The sequence below is a fragment of the Zonotrichia albicollis genome, chromosome 8, assembly GCF_047830755.1.
Source record: "Zonotrichia albicollis isolate bZonAlb1 chromosome 8, bZonAlb1.hap1, whole genome shotgun sequence".
Taxonomy (NCBI): domain Eukaryota; kingdom Metazoa; phylum Chordata; class Aves; order Passeriformes; family Passerellidae; genus Zonotrichia; species Zonotrichia albicollis.
Window position 1 is genome coordinate 4163258 of NC_133826.1, and position 16951 is coordinate 4180208.

Genomic DNA, 16951 nt, shown 5'->3' on the forward strand with positions numbered 1-16951 from the left:
CCCTCTGCCACGAGGTACAATAACCAGAGATGCCTTAATGATCTTACATATGAAGGAATATGTAAAGCAGCTTAAGTCTCATTCTCTAGCTATTACAAGCTTGATCTCCTAGAATTAGACAGAAACTTTAATCGCTGTCTCACTGCTGTGCTTTGCGAGCTCACGCGTGAATTTCTTCCTTGCCAGGGATTAACGTTGCTGTTTGGTGACATCCCATTGAAAGAGTGGACAAGGAAGAGCAAGAAATAGATCTGTGTATACATTACACAGACTGTAATTCTCCTTCCTGAGCACTGCCCAGCAGGCCAGGCACCTATTGACAGAGCTGGCTTAGGTCAGAGCTTGCCAGAGAAACACTTAACATCCATCTGAGAGCAGCAAGGCAAGCGGCATCTACCGCAGCTATAAGCTGTCACTCAAAAGTATTTCTGCCTTCAAAGTCCATTTTCAAGCATCAGGAGCAGACACCTTCCTGCACAGGGGAGACGGCAGCCAGGAACGAACCTCTGTGGGACAGCCAGGCAGGAGCAGGCAGCATGGGCTGGGCCCAGAACGCCTCTGGGTGCCTTCAGTGGATGTGAGGCACCAACCTGCGTGCCCAGCGCACCTCATGCCCGTGGTGCCGCCTGGGGCGGGGATGCCGCGGGCTCAGGTGTGCCGGTTCCCAGGGGCAGCTGGTGCCCGCAGCCCCCCGGCCGTGAGGCGATGGCCCCGCTGCGGCTGCCCCAGCGCTGGAAGGGTTCCCTCAGCTCCTGCCGCTGCAGGGACGGGCACCAGGCCATGGTGAGAGGGGCTGCCGGGGCCGGTGGGCTTTCAGCGGGAGTTGGGCGGTTGGGAGCCGCGTCCCCTTGGAGGGGGAAGGAGAAGGAGTCCGGGGCTGGAGCTGCGGGAGGGGGCCCGGAGCTCCGGAGGGGGGTCCCCGCCGGCACCGCCCCCTGCCCGCGGCCCGGGCGGGGCGGGGGCTCCCTCTCGCCGCTATTGGGGGGATGCGGTAGCGCGGGGGCTGCGGGGGAACCGGCGCTGCCGCCGCGGGCCCGGAGCCGCCTCCGCCCGCGCAGGCTCCGCAGCCAGCGAGGCACCGGGGCGCGCATCCCCGAGGAGGAGGAAGAGGATGGTGATGAGGATGAGCAGGAGCGGGGCGCTGCGGGGAGCGGCGCCGGCTGCAGGTAGGAGGAGGCGCGGGGAACCGCGGGGCTACGCGGGGGGAGCCGCCCGCGGCCGCCCCATTGCCGGTGCCGCCGTGCACGGAGCGGGTCCCGGCGCCCCCGGAGCTCGGCGGAGTTGAGCGCAAAGTTTTTCCGCCGGGAGGGAGGCGCTGGCGCGGCGGAGCCCGCGAGGAGGCGGGGAGGGATGCTCGGGCAGCGCGGTGCCGCCTCGCCTGCTGCCGGGCAGCGCTGCGCGGCCGGGACGTGCGAGCGGGGATGTAAGCGGCGGCTCGGCCGCAGGAGCCGCGCTGCCTCGGGGCCGGGCGCGGGGATTTAACACTTCCACAGCCGGGCAGCCGCAACTTAGAGCCCTTGTGAGCATCGCCGAGCCGAGCCGGGAACGAACGTGAGACACCGCTTCCTTTCTATCTGTGTGTGTGTGTCTGTGTGTGTGAGACTCTCGAGCAGGGTTTTCTCGCCATCCACCTCTGCGTGCCAGCCGGGAAGGGGCAACTTGAACCAGCTGTCCCCTCTTGGTTTTATATTTACAGCCGGAATAAATATTTTGCTGCCCTTCTACCTTTTTCTCGACGCCTACTTGTAGTGTAGATGATTAATCTGGGAGGTTAGTGGCCAATTAGGCATAACCGTGTAGAAAAATAATTATGTGAGGATATATGGGGTTTGACTAGTGATGTGATACAGAATACACCCAGATCTTGGTAGCTGCTTCCCAATGTGTGCAAATTCAGTGTGTTCTTGATTTTGAATGGAAATAAAAGTGTAATGACAAATACGTTACTTCTAGGGGAAGACTGTTATTTTCCTTGCCAGTGAAACGTGTAGCAGCTTCAAAGTAAAATGTGCATGTCTGGGGATAGAGAGAGGGGTTGTCTTTTTCTCCCTTTAAATATGGTCTTTCTGGTGGTACTGGTTGCTTTGAATGTTTGGTTTGCAGAATGAATTTCATTTCAGTGCCCTCGGAGTCTCGAGAGAAGAAGTGCACTGCTGTGTCTTCTGAGGCTGGTTGTTTCAACTGATCTTGTTAAATAATGCTGTTATTAAATGATGGCAAATTGAAGCAAATGTGTTTTTCATTGCCCACAAGTTGTGTTTCTGAGCTAAATTTCTTTTCATGGCTGGAGAGGCTCTTGCACTGCAGTATTACAATACAGCCATATTAAAAAGGTCCTTGGAGCAAATAACCCTCTAATGCTGCAGCTATGTTTTCAGTAGACTTCAGTAGTTCTGTGGGAAGTGATTATGTTGCATTTAAAGAATCTGGGCTGAACTGATTGTGCTTTTTTTAAATTGTGGTGTTAAACTGTTGGTAGACCTTCATGGGAGTGGTAAATCTAAACCCAAAATGTAAAGAAGCAAAGCTCCAAACCTAAGGATTTATTTGTGATGAATTTATTTTAGCAACAGGTTTTTCTGGTTTTTTTTGGTGGTTTTTTTCCCTTTCCTTCCTTCCTTCTCCCTTCAATTGGCAGAGAGGTGTCCAGCTTTAATGCCTTTCCTTACCCAAGCAGGGTGCAGTGGTAGATGATTCCATCATTCTCCTCTGTGCATGGGTACTCTGTTTCTGGTGTTGCAAGGGATGAAGGCAAGTCAGAGTAGCGATAAAAGGGAAAGGAGATTGCTGAGGGTGATGGTGTTGGCAAATTGATGGATCAAGGTTTGCTCTGAGGAACCCCACCAGGTTTTGGATGGTTTCTTTGGGATGTCACGCTGAAAGCACAGGTCAGCACCTATCCTTTAGCATTTCACACCAAATTCTCTGTGTGTGCTTGGAGGTGTGAAAGGCACACGTGGAACTAAGCTTCTAATGTCAATATTTGTTGCTAAAAGATTAATTTTGAGCAGAAGACAAGCAGTTTGGTTACTTCTCTTTAACTACAGCTCTTCATTACCGGCTTTTGTTTGCTCTAGTAAACAAACATATAGCTCTTGAAATTGAATTAAGTGTATAAACTGCTTGAGCCAGAGAGGGGAGACAGACTAATAAATAAAGAATTAAGCTATTGTGCCACTGACTGGCTGATTACAGCTTTGGCCTGATCACTCAAGCAGTGCTCCAAGCAAGCTCTCCATGCCCAGAATTCCTCCTTTTTTTCTGGATTGGAGGATGGGAATGCTGGGGGTGACTGTGGGGTGATGTCTGCTTGACTGACAGACACTTAGAGCAGAGGGGCACTCACTGCTCTGTAATTTTGCCTCTGTAATGATTTTCTCCAGAGAGCTGACAGAGAATTAAAATGTTTATGATCAGGTTTTCAGAAGGGTTCCTCAAGATGCAGAGAGGAGGGTAGGGATGTCCATCCATTTTTAGATCTCACTAATCCCAAGCATCTGTAGTTCCTGTGGTCATGCTAATTTTTATTGATTGTCATGGCAGTGGCTGTTTCAGAGCACAGGAGTGGAAATGTTTCCACTCCACCCAGGGTAATCCTAAAAAGAAATCAAAGTGGCAAGGAAGGAGTGGCTGAAAGAGACATCTCACTCCAGTCTTTTCCTCAGATTGTTTGTGAAACCAAGGCAATAGATAAACAGTTGTACACTTTTGAAATTCAATTTCAGTGGGAGGACTACGCTTTCCATCTTGTGTTTGCCGTAAATCCTGTATAATCTTGGCACTACTTACCATAAGGATGCAAACCTCAAAGTTCTCCAGCTCAAGCCCATTTCTCTGCTGGATCAAAACCTGGGAGCAGAGGAGCCTGTGGTGGAGGAAGGGTGTAATTTCCCATGTGGATGCCAGCTGTGTGCCAAAGGAGCTGAGCTGGAGCCAAGGCTGGTACCCAGAATGGCAGCAGGTGAAAGAAATGTGTCAGTGATTTCTGGTGATCAGCTCTGCCCTTATCAAACTCCTGTGTGTGCTGCAGATCAGGAACACGCCCTGTGCTTCTGTAACCATCTGATGCTGACCTAAAAATCCCTTTGCAGACCAACCTGTGCCCACCAGGGGAGCCTCAGCCATGCTGGTGCCTGGTGCTCACCCTCTGAATCTCCTCACTCAATCCCATACCCTTCACTAGGGTTGTTTGCTGCAGAAGCAGGATGCTCTTGGAGGTTTCCCATCCCCCTGCTCCATCCACACTTTGTCAAGGGAATTCAGCCTGATGTTGCAGCCAGCCCAGTGTGGAGCTGACAAATAGTGACACTTCCTGCAAGGGAAGAAGGAGGAGGGTTGGGATATTCAGGAGAAAATCCCAGGAGGGGTGTATTCCCTGTGCTCCCTGTTTTTCTGACTGCAGCCTGTTGCAATTGCTCTCCCAGATTTTTAAGGCTGCCCTTCTGCTTTCAGAGCTCTAAAGAAGGAATAAGCGGTGTGTTGGTGGGTTTGTGCTTAACCAGAGATGCAGGAGCAGGCTGGAAGTGAAAACAAGCCAACCTGAATGCTGCTAAGAGCTCTTGGAATTGGGAATGAGAAGTATTCTTTTGAGTAACCTGGATAGCAGGTGGAAATGACCCTATACACAGTGTCTATAAAACACAGTGTTGGATAAAATGGTCCTATTACAGGAAGTGCAGAGGGCAAAAAACCTAAGCAGTCTTGACAATCATTTTGGGATTGTTCTGCAAGAAAATCAAAGGCTTGTCAGTTTTTGCTTTTATGCACATAAATCACCTTTGCTCCTCCTGTTTCATAAAATGCAGCGGGTCAGAACTTTCCCTGCCTCTACACTATTGTGAGTATTTACAGTAGAATACACATAGCACGCAACAGGAGATTCATATTTCACAGCACTTTCATTTTTCATCAGTATGCCAACTTAAAGAACCTCCAACTTCCCTTTAAAATAGCATGAAGATTTGCAAGCCAGTTATAAGGAATGAGAATACATTCTGATATTCCTCTTTTATAACCACAGATTGGTGCATTCAACAGCCAACTCCTTTGATTCTTCCAACATTTAAACATGAGTGACTTAGTGAAAAAAACACTATATGAATATTTACTCCTGTTTTAATGTAGCGGAGCCCTACTGAAGTCAAAGCAAGTGCAGCTGGTTCCTCAAGCTGAGGATATGGCCCAGAAAAGAACTTTCCTAATTGGCAGGAGGCTGCTTTGGTGCCATTCCTTGCAGGGCAATATTTTAGGAAAAAAAAAATCCTACTAACATCAGAGGGATTTCTCATTTGTAAAGTTAAATGCTCCTCAGTGAGAGGTGAGGGGATTACTCCAGCTCAGAGAGTGTTTTCCCTGACTAATATATCCAAAATGTACATTGGGATTGCCCAGCACTGATAATTCACACACCTCTGGAGTGGAATCCAGCAGCCATTCCAGGCTGGAAACATTGTGCAGGAGGGGTTTAGGGAAGAGAAATGAAGAAAAACTAATCCAATTGAAACTGCGAGGGGAATTTAAGAAGCAGAATGCAATTATCCGAGTTGGATATTGGCCAGGACATGTTAGTTAACATTTTCACTCTTGTGGGGATTTCTGTGGGATCTTTAATGACGATGAATGGTCAGGGCTCTATTTTACATCTCATTTGAAAGCCTGAGCTTTCACTTCTTCATGAGGATGAAGTGAATGCTTTGCCTTCCTTCACAATGAGTTGCTTTAGTCAATCTGCTTTCCTCCCACAGGGTCAGGGCTCTCTGGGCACACCAGCCTGCCAATTCCACCTGGCCTTGGGTTTTCCTCACCCTGAGCTGCCAATTCAAAAGGAAATCCCAATTCTCAGCATTGCACATCAAAGCCCAATTCCAATTTAAGAGATCTTCATGTGGAAAATATTCCCTGCAGCTCCACTGGCCATGGCATGGAATCACAGAATGGTTTGGGTTGGGAGGGACCCTAAAGATCAACTCATTCCAACCTCCTGCCATGGGCAATGATTCCCTCCTTCCCTAAGCACAGGCTGCCACGTTTCTTCCCTGTTTTATGAGGACTAGTGGATGGAGGAATCATCTGCAAATAACAAATGTTATAAATCTTATTGAAACTGGCATTCCAGGAGAAAGGAGTGGATGCACAAAATATTTTCTTCTCTACGATCACGATTTTCCATTTAGTTATCTGAACTTGAATCCTTTCTGAGGCAAACAAGCAAACAGGCAGTTCTTCTCTGTAAAAATTCAGTGTCTGCTTACAAATGTGTTTTTATATTGGTGCTTTTTGGTATTCAGGCAAGGAAAACAGTAGGATGGCAGTTTGCTTCTCTGCAAGGGGGGAGAAGGGCCTTCCTCTTCCTTTGGAGGTTCAGGATGGTGTGTTTGGTGTGATTCAGTCAAATACTGTTCTGGGAACTCAGAGGACTGCTCTGTACCATTGAATTACCTTTTAATCTGTTTATCAACATGCTTGCAGACTATCTTAGAGGTCATGAGGCAGTGGCAGATGCTGGGAGATAAAATTAGATATGCATCCAGACTTTACTGTATAATTTTGTTAACAAAAAGAGCAATGTTGTAGTAGATACTCCCCCCTGCCCCTTTCTTTTTCTAGTGGAAAACCTGTCCTAAGATTTTGTTTTCCTGCAAGATCCAATGTAGGTAGGCTGTGCTTCTAACCCACATGTGCCACTGATACTCATGTGCATCATAAATAATTAAAAGATAACAGGGTTAATACTCTCCTTGTAGCAAAGATTTTTGCTGTTTATATAGGAATTTCCCCAAACTCTCATGGTAACATCAATGTCAATATTCTAAAATGCTCAAAATATTCATAATGTATCAAGTGATACATTTTGTATCCAAGGATGTTTCTTTCTATATTTCTGTGTCTTTGGGGACAGTTTAGGTTGTTTTATTGTCTGTAGCATGATGGGTAAAACCAATATCTACATCCACTTGTCCTGAATTTCTGGTTAAAATTAAAGATCTGACCACTCTGATCTGCTGTGGTGTATTTCCTACAGAATTTGTGGGATTTCACAGAGGTGAATGCTGGGGAGAGTCTCAGCACTCTGTTACTGTCAGACTTTATTTAACTTACAGGTGTATCTTAGTTATGGTCATCTCCTCTCAGGGTGTGAACCAAAAGCCCAAATCTGAGCTTTTCAAGAATGTTCAGAACATGTGGAATATAATGTTAAGGGTCAAAAAGAATCATGACAATTGTCCAAAAGCCTCAGAGGAAACCACGTTTTCTCTTCTTTTAAAATAATAATGTCTTATAGCTGTGCAAGGCTGGGTTTTGTCCCTCATAACCAAAGTGAATGTGCTTAGGGACCCCCCCCATGTAAATAAAGTGCCCATTCCATCTGCCTCTTGTAGCCTGACCCACAAAATCAGCACAAATGTTTCCACTGCAAGAATTGGATGAGTGTGTTATGTTGGCCAGGTGTAAAGCTGTGATCTGTGACATTTCATGGCTCGTGTGGGCATTGTGCTGTCATGTGGCACAGTGGGCTGCATTAAAAGAGTCTTTGGGGATAAAGAGAGACAATATGGGCAGAAGCTGTTGTTAGGCAAAATAAATTATAGAGTAGCTCATCCAGTGTGGGAAGGATTGGGAGTGATGTAGTTTCAAACATCGTTGTTTCAGTAATTGTGCTGTTTGAATTGTGACCTACTTTAATAACATTCTATCGTTTTTAATATTTCTTTATTCATTACATTTTATACACACTCAGGTGGTTTACTGCAAGCTGTGTGGGAATTACAATGAAGGTCAAGTGCTCTCTGTGAGGATAACTTATTACTGGAAATATTAACTGTTGTCATTACTGTTTTCCAACATGAAATTTTATTTGTCTGGTGAATGAAGAGATGATGTTGGGCTTGTGTTAAAGTGTGTGATTACTGTCAGTAGACCAAAGTCCTTCCAGTCACAGTTTTGAAATGTGCATGATCACTGAACAAGTGTCACTTTAAATTGATTTATTTTTCTCTACATTCTTAAGCTGGTAGAGGCCCTTATCAGAAACATCTTTGAGATTAGGACTGGTTTATATAGATTTAACTTTTAGAAGCCTTTAGTGAGCTGAGGCTAAACTGAGATTTGCAGCTTTACTATTGAAATAACCATGCCTTCACTTGGCTTTGCAGCCCTTCAAATGAGTTTAAATTCATCCTTTAAATTATATTAGTTCAGTGTTTTTCATGTGGAGAAGGCTTTGGCCCACTGGAGGTCTGTGTAGAGGTGGAGTAAAGCCTTAGTTAGGGCTGAGAGCAGGCTCTCCATGGCCAGTGCTGGGGTCAGTTAAATCCATGGTGGTTTTGCATCAAAAAAGATCTTCCAACAGTTGCCCTGTGGTTAGTGGGAATGTAATTGTGAATTTTCACTGAGAGTTTGGTTAATGGGATCAGGACATCGCTTTCTCAAATCATAATCCCACTTTGGTAGAGCAAATATATTGCTTTTCTCAGAGCCATTGAAACCCATGGGAGAAAAGGGAAGCCTTGGAGCATCCCTGCTGTCCTTGCACAACCTAACATATCTGGGATACCAGTGCATAATTTATTACATATTATTGAAATAGAATCATTTCTGTAAAGGTCAGCTGTCCACAGTGTCTGAAGTGTTTCAGTTTTGATTATGCAGATTTGAGGTTCCTTTAGGAATCAAGTCTGAAATGGGCAGAATTAAGACAGAAGAGTTGCAGTGAATATTCTCCCTTCTGGCTGTGGCAGCAGATCAGGGATTGAAGCTTTACCAGCTCTCTGATTGCATTATCAAAATTCTTGCCTGCTGGTTTGATGTGATGGACTTAGAGGATTCCCTGGTCCAAGGCCAGGGACATCTCAATTTACAAGTCATGTGTAGCTAATTTTCCTTCTGAGCTATGTCATTTGAATTCTCTACAGTTGTGTCTTCTTAGTATAATCTGGAAGAAAAATAAAGTAGGTAGGTAAATTTTCTGGTCTGTTTCTGGACTGCTGTGCTGGATTTGGGTTGGACAGGTAAGTTAGGAAGGCAAGAACTGTTTTATAGAAACAAAAATGAGAGATTTTTAGCTGAATGTCTGTTTTCTGGGTGAAATCTCCACTAGACAGAGCTTTCATGTCAGCCCAGCATAAGAGAGGAACAGGAGAAGCTTAGTCCAGGAAAGAGAGGACTTCTGATAAAGACTTACTTATTAAACCCCTCTGGAGAGCTGAATAAGGAATTGTCTTTTCCATTTAATGAAGTGAGGGGTCTCACACAGTGTGAGAGGCGGCAGACACAAGCAGGACACCTCACACAGGTGATGTTCTGCAGGAGATCTCAGTGCCTCAGGATGTTGAGGGTACTAAAACCAAACACAGACCAAACAATCTCCTGAAGAATGCGTGGTGGAACTGAGGGCCCACACTGGGGCTGACGCTGCTTCTGCCATAGATGTGCCAGGCTCACAGATGTGTTGTGGGGAATTATCTCAAGCTGTGGGTGCTCTTGGTGCCTGCCAGGGAGCCAAGGCTGCTGCACACAGGGCCAGCCTCACTCTGCTCCCAGCCAGAAGGGTTTTCTTACACAGAGGTGAGGAACTCAGCCAAAATCCAGTGTGGAGCAGTTCATCTCTCCCTGCTGTTCTCTTGAGTCAAAGCTGAGTGTGGGATACAGAAGAAGTTGCTTCTAAGAGACACACAGCAGCGTTGGAGGAGAGGTGCTATCTTCCAGCAAGGCACTCAGTGTTGCAAAGGTGTACAAACCTGGATTGGTTGTGCCTGGTTTATTTTACTGTAGTTTTAAGCAGTGACTTTGGTTTAAGGTCTGTTATTTCCCTTAGTGTTAGGTGCTCTACCCTTGGTGTTTGACAGTGTAATAATCTCTCTGCTGGAGCTGCTTGTTCTTATCCAGCACTTGTGTTGGATATGTCTGTATTCATCTGCACCCAGCTCTAAAGCTTGTGAAAGGACCAAGCAAAATTTTAAATGTATATATTAAAAAAATAAAGAAGTTTAGAAGCCATTAGATTCCATTTAGGTCATATTTGAAGCTTTGTTCCAGTCTCACAGCATGGAAGCTCCATTTTTATTGGAAGTGGAGAACCTTGGGTAATTGCTTGACATGAGGAATTAGGGCTTAAAGAAGAACACTAAATATCATGAGGCTTGTGATAAAATCTTAAGCACTGTATAAGCCACTGAGGGCTGTCAGGTTGTAATTAGGTTTGATCATTATCAGCTTGAGCCAGATTTGCACAGGTTGCTGAGACATGGAAGGCCATTACCAATTCCATGAGCAACTCAGAACCCTTCCCTGATGATGGTGAACTGGGCTGACTGGGCATTTTCTTTATTTCCTTTGCATTTTTGCCTCTCTCCTTCACGGCTTGCTCAGGTTATCTCATGCTCAACCACAGGCCACCAGGAATTCCCCCCCTGTGGAGAATTGATCTGGGCTGAATGTCACTCTTGTTCCTGTTTGCTCAATTCTTTCTAATTCTGGAGATTGAGGAAGCTGTTTTAATTCTAAATGGTTGTCTCTGAAATAGGTTATTTTTCTGTGGAAATGCTTGTCTGTTTTGGTAACTTTTTGTAAGCAAATTTTGAAGAAATAGAATATTAGTCTTAATAGTGAAGTAAGAATGTCACCTTATGCAGGGCCCTAGGGAATGTTTCTTAGTGGTAGGACCTGGAATAGAGTTCATTAATAATTCCACTTATTGCAGACTCTGTTGCCTTCAGATTACCATTTCAAGTGCAAATGCACAGTGGAGATTACATATGGCAACATATCAAAAGCAAAGTTCAGATGCTGTAATTGTGCAATAGAGTCACTTGGAATTATTTAATAAAAGAGGCATACAAAAAGGTTCCTTGCCCTAATTTCATTAATAATGTATTTTGCATTTGGCTAGAGACATTTGGCTGGCAGATTTTCTTTCAGGGTGCTGTGGAATAAAGCAGTAACCCACTAAGATTTCCTCATTGGAGCTGCTAAGAGTGGCAAGGAGATCAGAGCCCTGATTTTAAAAATACAAACTAGACAATGGAGTAGCATTTTTTAGCTGACAACAAATAGAAACAGAGATGGGAGAAATTGTGATCTATGAAGGGAAATGGCATGTCCACTGAAGCTGGTTAATTTGGTATAAAAATAATTATTTTCCCTGTTTACTGAAGAAGCAGAATGGACACACACACTCACTGCTGTGCCAAAGACTTTCACAGGAGCTCTTCCTCTTCTGCCAGGAGGATTTCTCTTGTAGCTGCAGACGCAATATTTTACCTTGCAGATGTCAATGCTGGCTCTCTGGTTGTGCTCACCTTTGCTTCCCCTGCAGCTCCCACACCTGATTGTTCTCCCAGCCCTGCAGTTTCCTGGCTAACTCACTTTCTGCCTCATTTACTTCCCAATGGCTGCTGCACACCATTCCCAAATTCAGGACCTGCCCACCTTTGTGTCTGGCTGCTCAGCTTGCTGCAGTGTTCAGTGACTTCTCTTGGGAAATGTCACGGCCACACTTTGGAATTGTGGAGCTGGGCTTTGTTACCTTCACCAGAAGAAGGGAATGAACACTGGGGAAAAAACATCCCACTGAGAGCACTGTGAGGAATTCCAGCTGAGGGATTCAGCAGGATGGAGCTGGTGGCAGGGGTTGTGTGTGTTGGTACCTCACTGTGTGCTCTCCTAAGAAAAGCAGAAATTCCTGGTTACCTGGTCTGTTCTGAGCTTCTCTAACAAACACCAGGCCAAGCCACTTGTTTTTGTGTTGTTGGTACTTTGCACTTCAAGAAGTGAATGCCAAGGTTTTGGAGAAATTTAAATATTTTTTCATTGAGAAAAAACCTTCTTTTGAGTAAACCTAAGGCAACTTGAGGTCACAGTCTTGGAGTTGTGAGTTCTTGTCAGCTTGGCGCTCACAGTGATAGAAACGCATGTTGGGGTGTGAGCTGTGGGTGCTGCTCCCCATCAATTGTTTTTCTCTGTACAAAATGATATATTCAGTGCTTGGTGGCTCCCAAGGGAGAGTCTTGGAGTGATTCCCTGCTCTCAGCTACATCTGCACCTTTGTGGGCCCTCACTGCTCTGCTTGCTGACTCTGCTGTGGGAAGGTGAATGAGTGAATCTGGGGATTTTTAGTTTCTTTTGTTAAGATTCTGCTCAGTCTGAGCTGAGTCTTTTTTAATGGACACTTGCATGGACTGATTATGGCTTTTTCCCCATGTGGTTGTTTTTAAGGTCTTTCTTCCATCATATTTAAGGTTCTTTTTAAAACCTTGTGGGGCTGTATCCACATTGCGTTGCAGTTCAGAGACAGCACTGTGACTGCCCACCTTGTGCACTGTCTTAACCAAAAACCCCCTTTCCTGTTGTATATCTCCTATTGTTTTTATCAATTTCCCCACCTATTTTAAAGTTCTATATCTGATTTCAGAATCCCAGTTTATTAAATGCTGGAAAGTATTTTTGCTTTGAAGGTCTCTATGTACCATACAAACAGCACAGAACAAAACCCTATATATACTCAAGTAGGTTTTCCTTAATTCCTTAGCTAATTGGGGCAACAAATAGAGTAAAATTGGGGCTTAGATGTGGCATTCATGTGCTTTGCTGTGTTCTGTGGATATCTGATTTGTAATTGCCATGTTGGTTATTTTCTAGATGGGATATTATTTTAGAGCTCAGCATTGGAGAGCTGCTTGTGATTCTGTTGGAGGATGGGAGAGACAACAGAACGAGGCAGAAATTTTATTTTTCTGGTGCTTTTCTCTTGGAGGAGGCTGAATCTGAGAGCCTTGGCAGTGCTCCATAGCAGAGGAGCTTGCAGTGATGCTGCAGTTTTGTTGGTGCCACTGCAGACACAAAGGCTAAAACAAATCAAACTGAGCTGAGAGGAGCAGATGGGGCAAGTGAGAAGTTGGGAAATCATTCAAAGTGTTAGACACTGAGCAATTTCAATTTTCCTGAGACAAGTGGGTGCTGTGGCACAACATGGCTCTTTTTGACACTCAACACACGTGAGACAATTTTGGAATAAAAGCTGCATCAGGTGTTCTGTTTCCAAATTTCCCTGCCTGAGGGGGAGAGTTTGCATTTGGCAAGCATAGCTGCAAGGGGGGGTGGGGTGGTGAAAACAAGATTATCATGAATCCTTTCAGGTGTTTTGTTGACTACTCTGAGCAGAGTGTGTGTAACAAACGAGCAAAGTTCCTCTGTTGGAGGCAAAAATGGAATTTATAGGGGTATCACAAGGCAGAGGGGGTCAAAGAAATTGGACAGACATTTCCTTTTTTCCAGAAATGTCTTGATTTGAATGTTCTCCTTAAAGGATACAATTTTCCCCCATAGCATGGGAATAAGCAAAAGAATAAACCCCTGAAAATATAAAATATAAAATACAAAATACAAATATAAAAATAGTTGGAAATTTTGGCATTGTCAGTAATGAATCCACAGAAATTACTTTGAATGTGTGACCTGTATCCCTCTGTAACATTCTTCTTCTGTTAATATTCCCCTTTAAGGGGTTTGGTTTCCTTTAAAAGTGTGGAAATTAGATACAAAGAGTTCTGGTCTCACCTGATAATTGTTGCCTAAACACGATTTTGCAGTATTTACTGTTTATAATAAATAAATAGACTGTAGATAATTCCTGCTTTAAAAGCTGTAGGGCACAGAAAAGTTGGGTGTAGGAAAAATGTGCATGATAAGGCATAGTTCCAGCAGAAAGAAAAGGAACTCAAATAGCACTTGGATTCTTTCCATCCACCCTACAAAGAAGAAAATTGGTTTGCAGGAAATATAGGTCATGGCAGAGTTCTGGCATCTTGATGTTGCTGTTTTGTAAGTACACTGGATTGCTGGCAGCACAATTTGGGACTCCCATTAGAGCTGCTCTTTGCTGTCAGCCTTAAAGGCCATTTAATATCCCTTATCTGATCTAATGCACTCCTCAAACAGACAAAGAAAATTTAAAAGATGCTGTGAGTTTGGGGGATTTCTGTTTGGGTGTGGGTTTTGAATTTTTTTTCATTTATTTTTTAAAGGAGTTACTGAAAGCCAATTTGGAGATTCTGCCTGTTAGTGCATCTAAGAGTCAGTTGCTTCAGTAAGAACCCAAGGTTCAAGGATGTTTCATGAATGAGAAGTTAAAGGGAGATACCTTTAAATATCTATTTATTTTAATTTTTTATATAAAGATTCAAAAATGAGCAAACAGAAAGGCCTATCAGTTGCGTGTATCTGATTGAAATGCATTGATTCTTATACAAAAATCATTATTGCATGCAGTTGCATGAACAAATGGAAAAGCTGGGTTTAGGACCCCTTGAAAATAATCTATTTCTGTTAGGCATGCATATCATTTAGATATATTCTTGTCTACACAGTGTATAATTTTTCAGTGGCTCTTTCAGAGGTAATTGTGGAAGGCAAAATGTGCTATGTGAATATGGTACTTCAAATTGTTGAATGCCTCCATGAGAAAATATATGATTAGTCTGCAAATAATCTCTTCTAAGGCCCTATTTCAATTCTGAACTCTCAGATGGCTTGGGTAGTCTTTGCTCTTGCTTTGGAGGGATTGAGAATGTTAAAACCATTTACATGCATTGTAACAAAATAATTTTATGGGGTTGATCCTGCCTGACAAGATGCTTCACGCCATGATGGAAAAATTCATAAATGTTTTCTCCCTTTTGATGCTTGAGATGCACTTAAAACCACTCATTTCTCTAAGAGTTATTTTCTCTCTTTATATCCAATTCATAGATTATGGTCAAGTGTTCACTTTTATGGTATTTACAAGAAATCAGTCGAGCCAGCTTGCTCATAAGACTCTCCCTCCACCCCCTGCCCAGATTCATCCTCACAGCATCCTGGAACAAAGGGAGCTGAGATTCTGAGTCTTGCTCTGATCTCATTCAAAAATGCATTTCCCTGTAGCAAATTTTTAAGAGTCTGAGTTGTTTGTAGTCAAAGAGTCTAGGGTTATTCCTTTGTAATAAAGAAGTGGTGGTTAACAAGTTTTTGAGCTAAAAAATTTGATTTAGGATTGTCAATGTTGTTTCCCGTCCATGAGGTGTGGGGAGACCAGAGAGGTGTGTAGGATTCAGTCTGATCATGCAGCTGCTTTAGGTGTTGGTTCTGCTGCCTTGGGTAACAGATTTGTTTTATTTGTGTTGTTTTGAGGCCTCTGCTCCCCACGAGGAGCTTGGGGAGCACAGATGAAACACCAGGGCTGGTTCATCGCCAGCGCTCCGTGCTGAGGGAAGGGCATGGGAAAGGCTGTGGTGAGAGAGCTCTGAGGAGCAGAGCATGTCACACATCATCACCCTGCAGAGGTGTGCAGGTGACACGTTGATTCTGCTGCTCAGCCCCCTCTGGGTGTCTGTGACCAGGTGATGACACTGATTTATCACACAGCTTCAGCTGCCTTTCACAAGTTCACAATAATTTATCAGCCTGTGCACCTAAGAGTGAGCAGTGCTTTTTGAACCTTGTTTTGTGTTCACTAGAATTAATAATTTTAAAAGTTGTGCCCACAATACATTAAATAGCTAAGCTGGTTTGGAAATTCAGATTTTATTCAAACCATTTGGTTGCCATACCAAACATAGCTGTGCTGAACAGTTCAATAATGCCCTGGTTTGAAAAGACAGGTGTTTGCTAAGGAAGGCAGGAGCCAGCTTTGAAATGGAAAATGTAAATCCCCTCTTTTCCAGCTACATCTTTCAACCTAAGACAAATAAATATTAGAATTTAATTTGTTGAGATGTACAAGAAAAGGAGCTCATAATCTGAGTTATTCTGCAATAGCATTGTTGCAGCACAGCAACCTTTACGAAAACTTTCATGGTGTCTCCTGTTTTCATGTATTGGTTAAAAATACCTTATTCTGTTTGTCACCAGGTCTTTGTCCCCTGTGACAAACAGAATAAGGTATTTCTATGCTATTCTATTTCAATGCTGGGATGTGGCTCTGGCCAGGAGAGGCTGCTGCTGGCCAGTGGCCACTCCAGCTTGGTTCCTGAGCCTCCCAGCTGTGTCTGTGTGCTCTGAGCCCCACCTGGGCTGTGCTGACCTTTCCAGGAGCCCTGGGCTGCCCTGGGGATCCTCCCTGCCACCCCTCATCACCTGGCATCTTTAGCAAAGTTGTATTTCAGTGCTTTTTGGAATTTTCCCCTGCTCAGGCTTGCTTTTCTGGGATGACGAGGAGCTGCTGTGGCTGTATGGAGTGTTGGGTTTGGGAATTTCTAACAGAAAGATGCCTGCAGCTCAGGATATATACACTTTAAAATGTGTATTTATGAATTTAAAATGTGTATTTATGAATTTAAAATGACAAACTCTTTTTTTGCTTGGTTGTTTTATTTTTGAATTTTTTTTTTCCCAAATAAGCACTGTAATGAGTTGATCCTTTGATTCACCCACAGATAAGACAGTTCCAGTGAGAGAAGCTGTTTTAGGGGATTCATTTTGGAAGCTATTCAGGGAAATTACTGTAGGGTTTTTGGGAAAATTAGTGAGAGCGTGGAAGGACCGCAGAAAGGTTTTTTCCCTTAGGATTTTAAGTAGGATCTTATGAAGGAAAGGAAAAAATCCAGCCCCAAATTCTAGGTTTTTTCCCTTAGGATTTTAAGTAGGATCTTATGAAGGAAAGGAAAAAATCCAGCCCCAAATTCTAATGAAAGAATTTTTTAAATAATGCAACAAAATTATGTAAACTCTAGGTTTGGTTGTGGGTAAGTTCTTAGCTGTTCCTCCTAATGGAAGTTTTATTTTAAATTAGTTAAATTAGTTTATTTTAAATTAGCTTTTAGAAGGGAAAGGAAATTACTTAATCACTGCTCCAAATGTGTGTGTAAATGTGGGGGTGTGTGTGTATCCCCTTTGCAAGATGCTAAAGATTTTGGATTCAGGATGATGTTAATAAATGAATGTACAACTTGTAGGAGTGGAATGATCAAGGCAACTA

The 16951-nt window shown here is 43.8% G+C and overlaps 1 protein-coding gene across 14 annotated transcripts in view; it reads left to right on the forward strand.

Moving 5' to 3' along the window:
• The first annotated feature begins 969 nt into the window (after positions 1-969).
• DAB1 (DAB adaptor protein 1) overlaps positions 970-16951 on the forward strand; it is a 411090-nt gene continuing 395108 nt past the window's right edge. For 5 of the 14 annotated variants that reach the window (XM_026790476.2, XM_014263803.3, XM_014263806.3 and 2 more), the window contains exon 1: positions 1231-1551. The gene's annotated coding sequence lies outside the window, so the exon portion shown is untranslated. Of the gene's footprint in view, positions 1167-1227; positions 1552-16951 lie in introns of those variants that run through there. The other 9 variants (XM_074545715.1, XM_074545714.1, XM_074545722.1 and 6 more) reach the window with 6 other exon arrangements.